Genomic DNA, 12,506 nt, shown 5'->3' on the forward strand with positions numbered 1-12,506 from the left:
ATATGAAAGGTGGGTGTTAGCGCCGAAGTGGTGACATGTAAAGGTGTACGGTATGTAGGAGGACTACTGGGCCTTGAAAGCAGGCTGTGAAGCCTATGCCCAGAGTCGCTCACATAAAAATATATATATATATATATATATATATATATATATATACAGTATATATAGATGTATATATATATATATATATATACAACATGTGTATGTATAATACAGTGCAAACAAAATCAAATTTTCAAGATTTGCTATATATCATAAAATACTGGTATGCAGTGCACGTCATGATTTCTGTACTACATTGCATAACTTTTTTTTTTTTTTATAAAACTGGCATTTGACTTAAAATGGGAGTGGCATTCATTATGAAATTGTAAGGTAGTTTTTCAAATTATCTGAGATGAGAATTAACGGTGATTACTGCGCACCTGCTGACTGTCCTTCCTTGTGTGTCGTGGAGTCACTTCATTTGCACACTCAACATATCAAGAGGTAGTTAAGCCAGGCAAGGAGAAAAGGAAAGTAGATCCAGGTTTTCGACCCCATCGTAACACAACCGCCACCCTCTTTCCCCACCTCTCCTACCACAGCCTTTCCCTCCCAGTTGCATGAGATCTTCGGTCTCATAACCAAGGATAACGTATTGCAGTAATAAGCGAGGCTATGCTAGTCAGGTACAGCCATACCAGGCAGGTTTTGATACAGATCAGATGAAAAGTGTTCCCCTCGCCACCTCGGTATGAGAAGCTGTGTTCAAGATAACAACTCGCTAAGACAAGTTCAGGCACTCCTTGACCCCCTGGCTCCCAGCAGTGATATCACACCTGGGCAAGGTAGTAGTCACACTTTGGAAAGAGCAAGGAGTGTTAAATATTTCTGGGTACAACCTTGGAATGCTTGGCATTCTGAATTCAGACATCATTAAGCGACCAGTCTTGCGGAAATGAGATGTATAATATGATGGGTGTTACTAGGATCAAAAGGCTGAAGGCTGAGTGAGGTATTCTCAATATTTTCTGATGGTCACCTCCTACTCTGTATAGACAACGTGTAGAAAAAAGGGTTTATAGTGAACAAAGACGCAGCTGGCAACACTGAAAATTTTATCAGTGTCATTAATTAATGCACATAAGATGGAGATAATACACATTATACGGTACCCAGATTAACATCCCGGGAATAAGATATATGGGGAAGTCGTTGGAATGAGTAGAAAAAGAAATAATCTTCTTCACTACCATGTTGAATGCATTATTTTATTTTGACCTGTCTTTAAAGATTTTTTTTTTTTTTTCAGCTTAGGAATGGCCTCCTGCAATGAGGAGGTCAAGAAGCCTTCTATAGCCTTCCATTAAGAGGATAACATACATATTCTATTTGGATTATCTCCATATATTATTTATCAGCTTAGGAAGAGCATTAGTATCTCAAAGTTCAGAATGTGTTAGTGGCGGGAGAGGTGAGCTGAATTTTAGGTTATGAAAAGGTAGTGGAGACTGTCAATCGTTATTTCCCCCCCCCAAAAATATATATATCTATATATATATATATATATATATATATATATATATATATATATATATATATATATATATATATATATATATATATATATATGCAGAAAAGAGTGATCCTACAATGTTTAGATCCTCTACCAAAAAGCAAAACAAAGAATGATACAGCTCTTACCTTTACTGACAAGGCATATATAGTACAAATAAAACTGCACAACAAAATGTATACGAAAAATGTCAGAAAAGAGTAGTGGGATGTCAGGAAGAATTAGACCTCAGAAGATAGGAACAAACTGATTCGTGAAAAACAGCCAACCTCTCTAGCTGTTGGTGAGCAGGCAACTGAGCTTACGGTAGTCTGAAATCTCTCAAAAACTGCTTTTTTAGTAAATGAAACGGATGACAAAGAACAGGTGCATAATCATTTCGAAACGACAATACAGGACGCAACGCTTCGGATCAAAAGAATAAAACAAATAGCAACTGTATTAAATTCTTAAAGTTGCTCTTGTTGTTGTTGTTGTTGTTGTTATTATTACCCTCGGATCACCTTAAAGTAAACTGCAGGCTGAAATTTTTCTTCTCCAACGGTGCACCATTCGCCTTTCGGGTGATAGGGAGGAAGCTGACTGACGTTTATACAACCAGGCAGCGGAGCCGCCCGGTTATATCTGTATCACTGCACGAAGGTGGTTTCCTCCAGCACCAAAAATCTCTGAAGTGCTAAGGGGTCATAAAAATTGGTAAGAATGCACTGTAAATATACTGAGGTTGTTGTGAAGGAGACTCCATCTCACAGAAGCACAACGAAACAAATCCATAAATAAGATTGACGATATCCGAAAGAAACTCTGGCAGAGTGCTGTGTATTATATATCAGAAGAAACATCATTTTCTACCACAAAGCCACAAGAACTGAGAGAAAAAACTAAACGGCATGTACAGGAAGTGTCATGAATGACGAGCGACTGAAGAAACTTTGATATGCAGATGTCAGTTCTTTTCTGTGTATCAGGTGATCAGCTACACCAAGTGATGACAGAGTTAAACAGTCATCAGCTGAATACAAACAGTCCAGCATAAGCCAAAACGGGTTTGTTTTAACATGCCACTGTCCTCTACGCATTAAAGTTCTTCTGGCAAATGCACTAAGTCTTCGGAATAGTTTTTTGATTTGGACGCTCATGCGGTTAATGAAGACTATGATTGTAATTGGTGTAACAGATTCATGGCCGAATACCGAGCATGGCAGAATCTCATGTACCAGGTTATCATGTTCTCAGTAGGAAAAGGAATGATTGAATGGGAAGGGCATATTGTTATACATTATGGTATTTCATCAAGGAAAGCTAAAGGACAGACAGACAGACAGAGGGGAAAAAACTGAAAGAATGGAAGGAATTCTTACTACCACCAGACAACTTTATTAAGCCAAGGTGAAATACGCAACTCCCATACTAAAAATGAAACATACCGACAGTATGTCGGTATATATATATATATATATATATATATATATATATATATATATATATATATATATATATATATATATATATGTATATATATATATATATATATATATATATATATATATATATATATATATATATATATATATATCGTAGAAATATTAGAATAATAAAACAAAGAGTTTGGCCAAATTTTTATTTTGAAAGGTCAGCTTAAAGAATTAATCCGCTTTATTTCAAACTCGGTGGCAGGATTGAGGATTGGACAAGAACGAAAGGAGTCAGTTTTGCGAACAGTCAGTTACAGGTCAAGATGAAAGACAAGAATAAATTTTGACCTGTGTGTTTGTGTGAGAACAAATAACTAAAACAGATTTGGTTTGATCTGGACTACACTTGGTGAAAGGACTGAGGGTCAGCCTTAGATGGTGAAATTTCATTGTGAAAACATTAGGATACAAAATAATGTCAGCTCCAACAAATAAAGTCTGGTTTAGACTAAAGTTGGTGGAAAGGCTAAGGATATCGGAAATGTGAAGCAAGTAGATTTTGACAGCAATCGGCCGGAGGTCAAAGTCACAGGACAAAGCCAAATGTTCTTCCCTTGGTACATTTGGTGGGCGCAGGTGTTGCATTCTCTGAGTGCTCCCTCTTGTTGTCATTTTAATCTTGCGTCTTGCAGACAGTTTTCTTCAGTTTAATATGTACCATCACCCCCCCAAAAAATCCGTACTCACGCGAACGCAGGACTCCACAATGAGTTGAGCGATTCCAGCTGCGTCGGTAACTCATATTTCCTTCCTCTGCTGTGTCAAAATTCATGTCACTTTAGTAAGCATACTTTTTTGAGCGATAGCACAGGTAAGGGAACTCCATCATAATGAAAAGATTACCAGGGGCTTTAATCCGGATCGCTAGCAGGAAGCAGTTATGTTTTTTTTTTTTTTTTTTCTTCCATTTCAGCGGTTCTAGCCAGTTCCAGCTGGCCCCACGGTGATTTCGCGTGAACATTTTTACCGCTCATAGCCAGTCAGGCATGGGGAGACACGAGGAGCCTGGCCACCTCCGGGCAGCCTGCACCAAGCCATCATATTTTTTGTATATGGCAGGGACACGCTCTAACCTATCATGAAAAAATTTGTCTAGCAGTAGCAATACTCGTGGAGCAGTCAGTGTGAAGCGAGAATGTCTATCTGTTTATTCATCTGTCTGTCATTCATGTCCTGCATACCAAGAGACAGTTCTCACTCAAGCTAAATAAAATCGTCCGAACCTGCAGGCGAGAGAATGTCTGTATCAGTCAATGCGTCTTTCACGACTTCCTCTCTGTGGGACGGTCGTATACTCGGTTAAGCTGAATACAATCGTCTGGTGACAGTAAAAATACAATAACAATCAATGCGAGTCAATAACTAAAAATGCCTGTCATATGAGCCGCCTCTAGAGAAACTCCTGCATAAAAAAAAAAAAAAAATGTGGACAGAGTTACGTCACGAATAGAAGCGGTAACAGAAGGATAACTAACGCTTATAGCAGAGAGAGAGACAGAGACTTTTCACCATCATCATCATCATCATCACAGCTCAAGTTCCACCAATACAGATTATTTGGAGTGATAACCAGGATACACACCAAACTTTGCATAAAATGCAGAGGTTCCCAAACTGGTGGGCGTGAGTTGGATACAGGAAAGGCGTGAAGCCACTTGCCAACTGCCTTTTTTTTTTTCTTCTTCTTATTCTTTGCTCAGAAAGAATATAATGAGATTCTTCCACGAGTTTCTCTTTTTTCGAACCTTCTCACATCCGTGGAAAACCAAATAAATCAGTCACCCTTAACGGTTTCTATAATTTCATCTCCTTACATGTCCTGTACACGTCACGGATATCACACTGACAGTGATGAGTGGCTGTCATTCACAACACTACCACCTACCGATCCTCACCCATCTTCAGGTACGGTTATGTTGAGGTTCATCTCAGGCTGTGTTTTATTCTGGTATTTTCGCTACTGGGGAGTTTGTTAATGGATTTTGCTATTAACAATACAAACTCCATGAGAAAATTTTTTGCGGTTCCATTCTTAATCAGCCTTGTATTCAGGTGTGTGACTGTGCGGAGTGTTGAATGACAGTATGGTGTGTTGCTGATGTAGCCTACAGTGTACGTGGTGTGCGACTGTGGAGTTGCCGTGGTAGGGTATGTGACTGTTGTGGGGTAGGACTGATTTATGGTGTATGGAGACTGTTGGTGTGTAACTGTGGAGTAGCCATAGTGACTACAATCACTGTTTTATGCAGCGTCTGATTATATTGTTATATTTGCTGTACAACAATGTCTGTAGCGAGAAACAAAGTATAATGTCAAAGAATACACTTATCTTACATATTTAATTACATATAGTTTCCAGGCAGTTTTTCTATGCTGCATGGTGGTCCTTCTCACCTTACTGTCGGCTTCGGTTGGAGGGTTTGGTGAACAGTGAATGGGAGCCTTCTTGCTTTGGTAGTCTTTTCGTCGGTTCATTAATTTTGATATCATAGGCGTAGTCCTTTCTGTAACAAACAGTCCTGAGAGCACCATCTGGTCCGTTGCTATTTGCTTTCCTTTGGACTCCTTTGTATTTCTTTGTACCCTCTCTCTCTCTACATGCCCGGTGGTGTAAAAAAAAAAAAAAAAGAAGATAATCATAATCATTTAAAGCCAAGTCGACAGCGCATGGACACCCACCCCATCAGCATTTCCCACTCCATTACCACTTCCCACTCCATCATCACTTCCCACTCCGTTACCACTTCCCACTCCATCATCACTTCCCACTCCATCATCACTTCCCATTCCATTACCACTTCCCACTCTATTACCACTTCCCACCTCATTACCACTTCCCATTTCGTCATCACTCCCCACCACATGACCACTTCCTACCCCATCACCACTTCCCACCCCAACACCACTACCCACTCTATCACCACTTCCCACCCCATCACCACAACTCACCCCCTTACCACTACCAGACCCATCCCAACCAACCACTTCACCACCGCTACCAACTCCATTGCTACTACCCACCCCTCCCCCATCACAACCCCGGGGCACACCCAGAAACTGGATTGGGGTGGTTTCCAAGAATTAAGGCAGGATGTAAAGTGCCTGTGCCTCAAACAATAAAGCATTAGAATCTGCAAGGTCTCTACACAGCTCTAACGTCCTGTACAAAATGGTTTAACAAGATGGATCAGCCTTGAAGGGCCTGCAAAGCTAATACTGAGCTACACACACACACACACACACACACACACACACACACACACACACATATATATACAGTATATATATATATATATATATATATATATATATATATATATATATATATATATATATATATATATATTGTTACATAGCCTATGATTTCATCATCCTTTGTGTAATTCTAACGCAGAGTATGCTGCATGTTTGACCACGAGCGTGTTCTACCTCACTTCCCCTCTCCTCCCTTATAGTAGAGTAAGTCGTTCTTTCTGTTGTTCAGAGCAGGAGTGTCAACTCTTTGTCCCCTCTGGCTTCATTTGCGCGTCCTTCTTACAAGTTGTATCAAGCTCTGCCGGCCCCTATATAATGAGCTGAGTCTCTACATTAATTGCCACTTAGATCTACTCCTCATTTTGTTCACATCTCTGTCCTCCCCTGTACAGTTGTTATTATTGTGAGTGCTCAGGAAGTCTCCAACCATCTAGCAGCTGTGTAATTTGAGTATAACTGTTATTGCATTTTTTCTTGTACTGTGTAGCGTAAGGTGTTAATTCTTAGGCCTAGTAAGGTTTTTGTGATTCATGTGTTTTGGGTGTCAGCCCTTACTAATAATATTTTGTATCTGTAATAATATATCTTGCATTCACTGAGTATTATCTGGTATTTCATTTTATCAGGGCTGACTTAGATAAATTTACTCATGCTAATTTCGTGTTAATAGAGGCTATTGCAGTTAACTATATATTTAACCTGTTTTTTGCCATTACATTATCCTTATGAGTCCTGAATGTTTTGTTGTTAGTTTGAGCATTAAACTTTAACTTGTAATTTTACCTAACTCTTTTGTTTTGAACCTGGAACTTTACGGGACAGTAGTGATTTTTAGTATTCTCACTTAAAGTGTACATTATCTTTCTCTGTTCCGTAACATAAATTTGGCGACCTCTTATCAGGATATTCAGGATATTATCATAAGGATATTGCTTGATATTTTGTGACTGTGATTTATTCATGATGTCTACTATTACTACGCTTGATGAAGCTAAAGATTTTTTGTCAAATGTGCAAACAGTGTGTGATGTAGAAAACAGAACAAAGAATGAACTTAAGCTTGTTGCTCAACAATTGCGAATTGCAGTTCACTCTCATCATTCTAAAGATCAAATTGTTGGCATGATTAATAAAAGCTTGTTTAATGTAACTCCTCCAAATGAGCAAACGCAGATTGAAATAGCTAAGTTACAGCTAGCTCTGCAGGAGGCTCATGTTAAGGAAGCTGAGTTTCAGGCTCGTGCTAAGGAGGCTGAGTCTCAGGCTAAGGAGGCGGAGTCTCAGGCTCGTATTCAGGAGGCTGAATTTCAGGCAAATGCTCGCATTCAGGAGGCACAGGCTTAGGCACAAATTGAACTAGCTAGGATTCAGGCAGACCATGAGTATCGCAAGAAACAAGGTGGAACTGGATCATCTAGCTCTGATGATTTTGATGTGGCTAAAAATGTTAAACTTGTCCCCCCTTTTAATGAATCTGATTTAACAAAGTATTTTCAGTTGTTTGAGAGGGCAGCTACAGGTTTTAATTGGCCCAAAAAGTATTGGCCAGTACTCCTTCAAACTGTTCACCAGTAAAGCTCAAGTAACTTATGCATCTTTCCTCAGGATCAATGTGATAATTATGATGTAGTTGAGAGCTTGATTCTTAAGGCCTATGAGCTTGTTCCTGAAGCCTATAGAGTAAAATTTAGGACAACTTATAAGCAAGATAAGCAATCCCATGTTGAGTATGCAAAAATCAAAGAAGATCTGTTAGAGCAGTGGTTAAATTCTAAGAATGTGGATTCTGATTTTGACAAATTTAAGCAGATGTAAGCCTATATCTTGATGAGAAAAGAATAGATAATGTGTTTGATGCTGCAGTTTTAGCTGATGAATATGTTCTCACTCACAAGAGATATTCTAGAGAAAAAGGGAAAGCTGAGAGTAAGTACGTTGCCTCTACTCAGAGTACAGGTAACAGGAAAGAGAATAAAGATGATGTTTCTCAGGAAGTAAATACCAGCTTCACCTCTAGATTTCAGAAAAGTAAATGTACTTATTGTAGTAAGCTTGGTCATACTACGGAGAAATGTTTCAGGAGACAGCGTGATGTGAACAAAAAGGAGTCTTTAAATATTCAGTCAATTGGTCTAGTGTCCACCCTTGAGAGTTCCCAGAATTCTTTAACTGAGTTAACTGAACCTGCTTTGAGGGATAAATTAAATTTTCATGATGGAGCTCCTCTTTTGAGCAGTGACGTGGGTGACACTCTCAAGAGTTCATGTGCTAATTTCCTGTCTGAAGGTTTTGTCAGTCCTCTGGACAGTAATAACAGGAAATCAGTTAAAATATATCGTGATACAGGTGCTTGCCAATCCCTTATGCTGACCAGTGTTCTAGGCTCTAATGTTAATTCCTCTGATGAAACTGTAATCTTACAAGGTGTAGGGAATAATTACTTCTCTGTCCCTCTGTGCAGAGTGAATTTAGGGTCTGGTTTTGTTAATGGTTCCGTTATGGTTGGGTTGGTTGAGACACTCCCAATGTCAGGTGTAACTTTCTTACTTGGAAATGATATTGGTGGAAGTCAAGTGTGTCCAGCTCCTCAGTTGTCTAGTGAGCCAGTGGCTGCGGCCCAGGATTGTGATGTCCCTGATGTGTTCCCTGCATGTGCTGTCACTAGGGCTAAGTCTAAAGTTACTGGTGACTTAGAGGATAATGATGATGATGATGTTATCCTAGCTGACACTTTTCTTGCTAATTTGGACCACTCACCAGATGAGGCAGCACCCGTAGTGTTGATAATTTGTCTCGTCAAGAGTTGGTTGAGTTGCAGGTTGCTGACCCTGAGTTGAAAGGTCTAGCTAACTCTGCTTGCAGTGAGGAAGAGTCAGCTGGTGCTTCTACTTGTTATTATATAAAGTCAGGAGTACTTATGAGGAAGTGGAGACCCCCAACAGCATCAGCCGACTGTGAATGGGAGGTTGTACATCAAGTTGTCATCCCTCGTGTTTGTAGGCAGGATATCATTAGAGTGGCTCATGATTCCAGTTTGGCAGGACACCTTGGAGTGAGGAAGACTGTGGCACGCATTTTGAAACACTTCTACTGGCCAGGTATCTTCAGGGATGTTTCCTGGTATTGTAAGTCTTGTCACACCTGTCAAGCTGTGGGGAAGTGTAATCAGACCGAAAAGGTTGCACCTCTAGTTCCCATTCCTCCTTTTGAGGCGCCATTCACCCGTGTGTTGGTGGATATTGTGGGCCCTCTTCCTAAGACTTCTTCAGGATTTTCTTATGTGTTGACCCTGATTGATATGGCTACTCGTTATCCTGAAGCCATTCCACTTAGAAATATCTCAGCAAAGAACGTGGTTAAGGAAATGCTAGGGTTCTTCACAAAGTTTGGTCTGCCCAAGGAGGTACAGTCAGACCGGGGAAGTAATTTCATGTCAAATGTTTTCAAGCAGTCTCTGAAAGAGTTGGGCATCACCCAGATCACGTCTTCAGCTTACCATCCCCAGACCCAAGGAGTGTTGGAGAGATATCATCAAACACTCAAATCGATGCTCAAGAAATACTGTTTGGAACATCAGAAAGACTGGGATAAAGGTCTTCCATTCGTTGTATTTGCCGCAAGAGAATCTCCAAATGAATCACTGGGCTTCTCACCTTTTGAACTACTGTTTGGCCATGAAGTAAGAGGACCCCTTAAGCTACTCAAGGAATGCTGGCTGTCGGAGGAAGATGACGTCAACCTGCTGGAGTATGTGATGAAGTTCAAAGAACGGCTGTCCACTGCTTTACAGCTGGCGAGAGAGAATTTAGGAGCTGCTCAGGAGATGAAGACTTGGTATGATAAGAAGTCCAGGTTACGCCACTTTCAGCCTGGAGATCAGGTTTTGATTCTGCTACCAGTGCATGGGCAACCTCAAGCCAAGTTTAGTGGTCCTTATTTCGTGGAGAAGAAACTCAGTGATGTCAACTATGTCATCGCCACACCAGATCGTAGAAAGAACAAGCAACTTTGTCACATCAACATGCTAAAGTTATATCACAGGCGGGACGAAAATAACCCAGTCTGCACTGTAGCTGTTCCACCCGAATCTGCAAGTGATGTTCTCCCATGCTGTATGAGCCTGAATGATAGTTTGGGGAAGAATCCTGATATCATGAATGATCTCCAGACTAAGCTTTCTCATCTAGCTCCCGAGGAAAGGCATGAGTTTTCGGCATTACTGCAGGAGTACCCGCAAGTGTTCCGTGCCACTCCAGGAAGAACCACTGTGTTGATGCATGATGTCGATGTTGGAGACGCAAAGCCAATTAAACTGCCTCCTTACCGTGTGAACCCAGTGAAAGTTCCTCTCATCGAGAAGGAGCTTGGCTACCTGTTGGACCACAAGATGATTGAACCCTGTCAGAGCGAGTGGAGTTCTCCTGTCACTCTAGTCCCTAAGCCAGGTGGATCACAGCGGCTTTGCATCGACTACAGACGTGTTAATCAGATAACCAAAACAGACACTTACCCTCTCCCTCGCGTGGAAGATTGCATAGACAAGATGGGAAGGGCTAGGTACATAAGTAAGTTTGATTTGTTAAAGGGATACTGGCAAGTACCTATGACTGAACGTGCTAGGGAGATCTCATGTTTTGTAACACTAGGAAAGACTTTTGCATGTTCTGTAATGCCATATGGTATAAAGAATGCACCAGCCACATTTCAGAAGCTCATGAATGTTGTAACAGAGGGTTTGGCAGGGTGTGTTGTTTATATTGATGATGTATTAATCTTCAGTGACAACTGGAAAGATCACCTATGCCATGTCAGTAAATTTCTTGAGCGTTTGGTTCAGGCTAATCTTGTAGCTAATTTATCAAAGTGTGAGTTTGGTCAAGCTAAAGTTCAGTACCTTGGGTACGTAATTGGTGATGGACATGTTGCACCACCAGGAGCTAAGGTTCAGGTTATAAGTGATCTTCCCAGACCTAAAAGTAGGAAAGAGCTACAAAGATTTTTGGGAATGGTAGGTTATTACAGGAGATTTGTTCTTAACTTTTCAATTCTTGTATCACCACTTACAGACCTACTGAAAAAGGGAGTTAAATTTGTCTGGACCGATAACTGTGAATCCTCTTTCAGCAAACTTAAAGCTATCCTATTAAGTCAGCCAGTGCTCGCTACTCCAAATTTTGCTAAGCCTTTTAAGATGGCTGTTGATGCAAGTGATACAGGAGCTGAGGCTGTTTTGCTGCAAGAGGATGATCAGGGTATTGAACACCCTGTATCTTATTACAGTAAGAAGTTCACTCCACCTCAAAAGAACTACTCAACTATTGAGAAAGAGCTTTTGGCCTTGATTTTGGGTTTACAGCATTTTTCATTTTATTTGTGTTCTGGTTTTGACCCCATAGTCATTTATACCGATCATAACCCACTGCAATTCCTTAGTAAGTTTAAAGATAAAAATCAGAGATTGACAAGATGGAGTCTACTTCTTCAGGAGTATTCATTAGACATACAACATGTCAAGGGGAAAGAAAATGTTATTGCAGATTGCTTATCTAGACTTTAGAAAGATTGTTTTAGAATAATAAGAAATTTCCTTTGTAAATTTCTTTTTCTTTGTGGGGAGGTGTTACATAGCCTATGATTTCATCATCCTTTGTGTAATTCTAACGTACAGTATGCTGCATGTTTGATCACGAGCGTGTTCTACCTCACTTCCCCTCTCCTCCCTTATAGCAGAGTAAGTCGTTCTTTCTGTTGTTCAGAGCAGGAGTGTCAACTCTTTGTCCCCTCTGGCTTCATTTGCGCGTCCTTCTTACAAGTTGTATCAAGCTCTGCCGGCCCCTATATAATGAGCTGAGTCTCTACATTAATTGCCACTTAGATCTACTCCTCATTTTGTTCACATCTCTGTCCTCCCCTGTACAGTTGTTATTATTGTGAGTGCTCAGGAAGTCTCCAACCATCTAGCAGCTGTGTAATTTGAGTATATTTGTTATTGCATTTTTTCTTGTACTGTGTAGCGTAAGGTGTTAATTCTTAGGCCCAGTAAGGTTTTTGTGATTCATGTGTTTTGGGTGTCAGCCCTTATTAATAATATTTTGTATCTGTAATAATATATCTTGCATTCACTGAGTATTATCTGGTATTTCATTTTATCAGGGCTGACTTAGATAAATTTACTCATGCTAATTTCGTGTTAATAGAGGCTATTGCAGTTAACTATA

The sequence above is a fragment of the Coenobita brevimanus genome, chromosome 110, assembly GCF_032717465.1.
Source record: "Coenobita brevimanus isolate Jiangsu-jjx chromosome 110, ASM3271746v2, whole genome shotgun sequence".
Taxonomy (NCBI): Eukaryota; Metazoa; Arthropoda; class Malacostraca; order Decapoda; family Coenobitidae; genus Coenobita; species Coenobita brevimanus.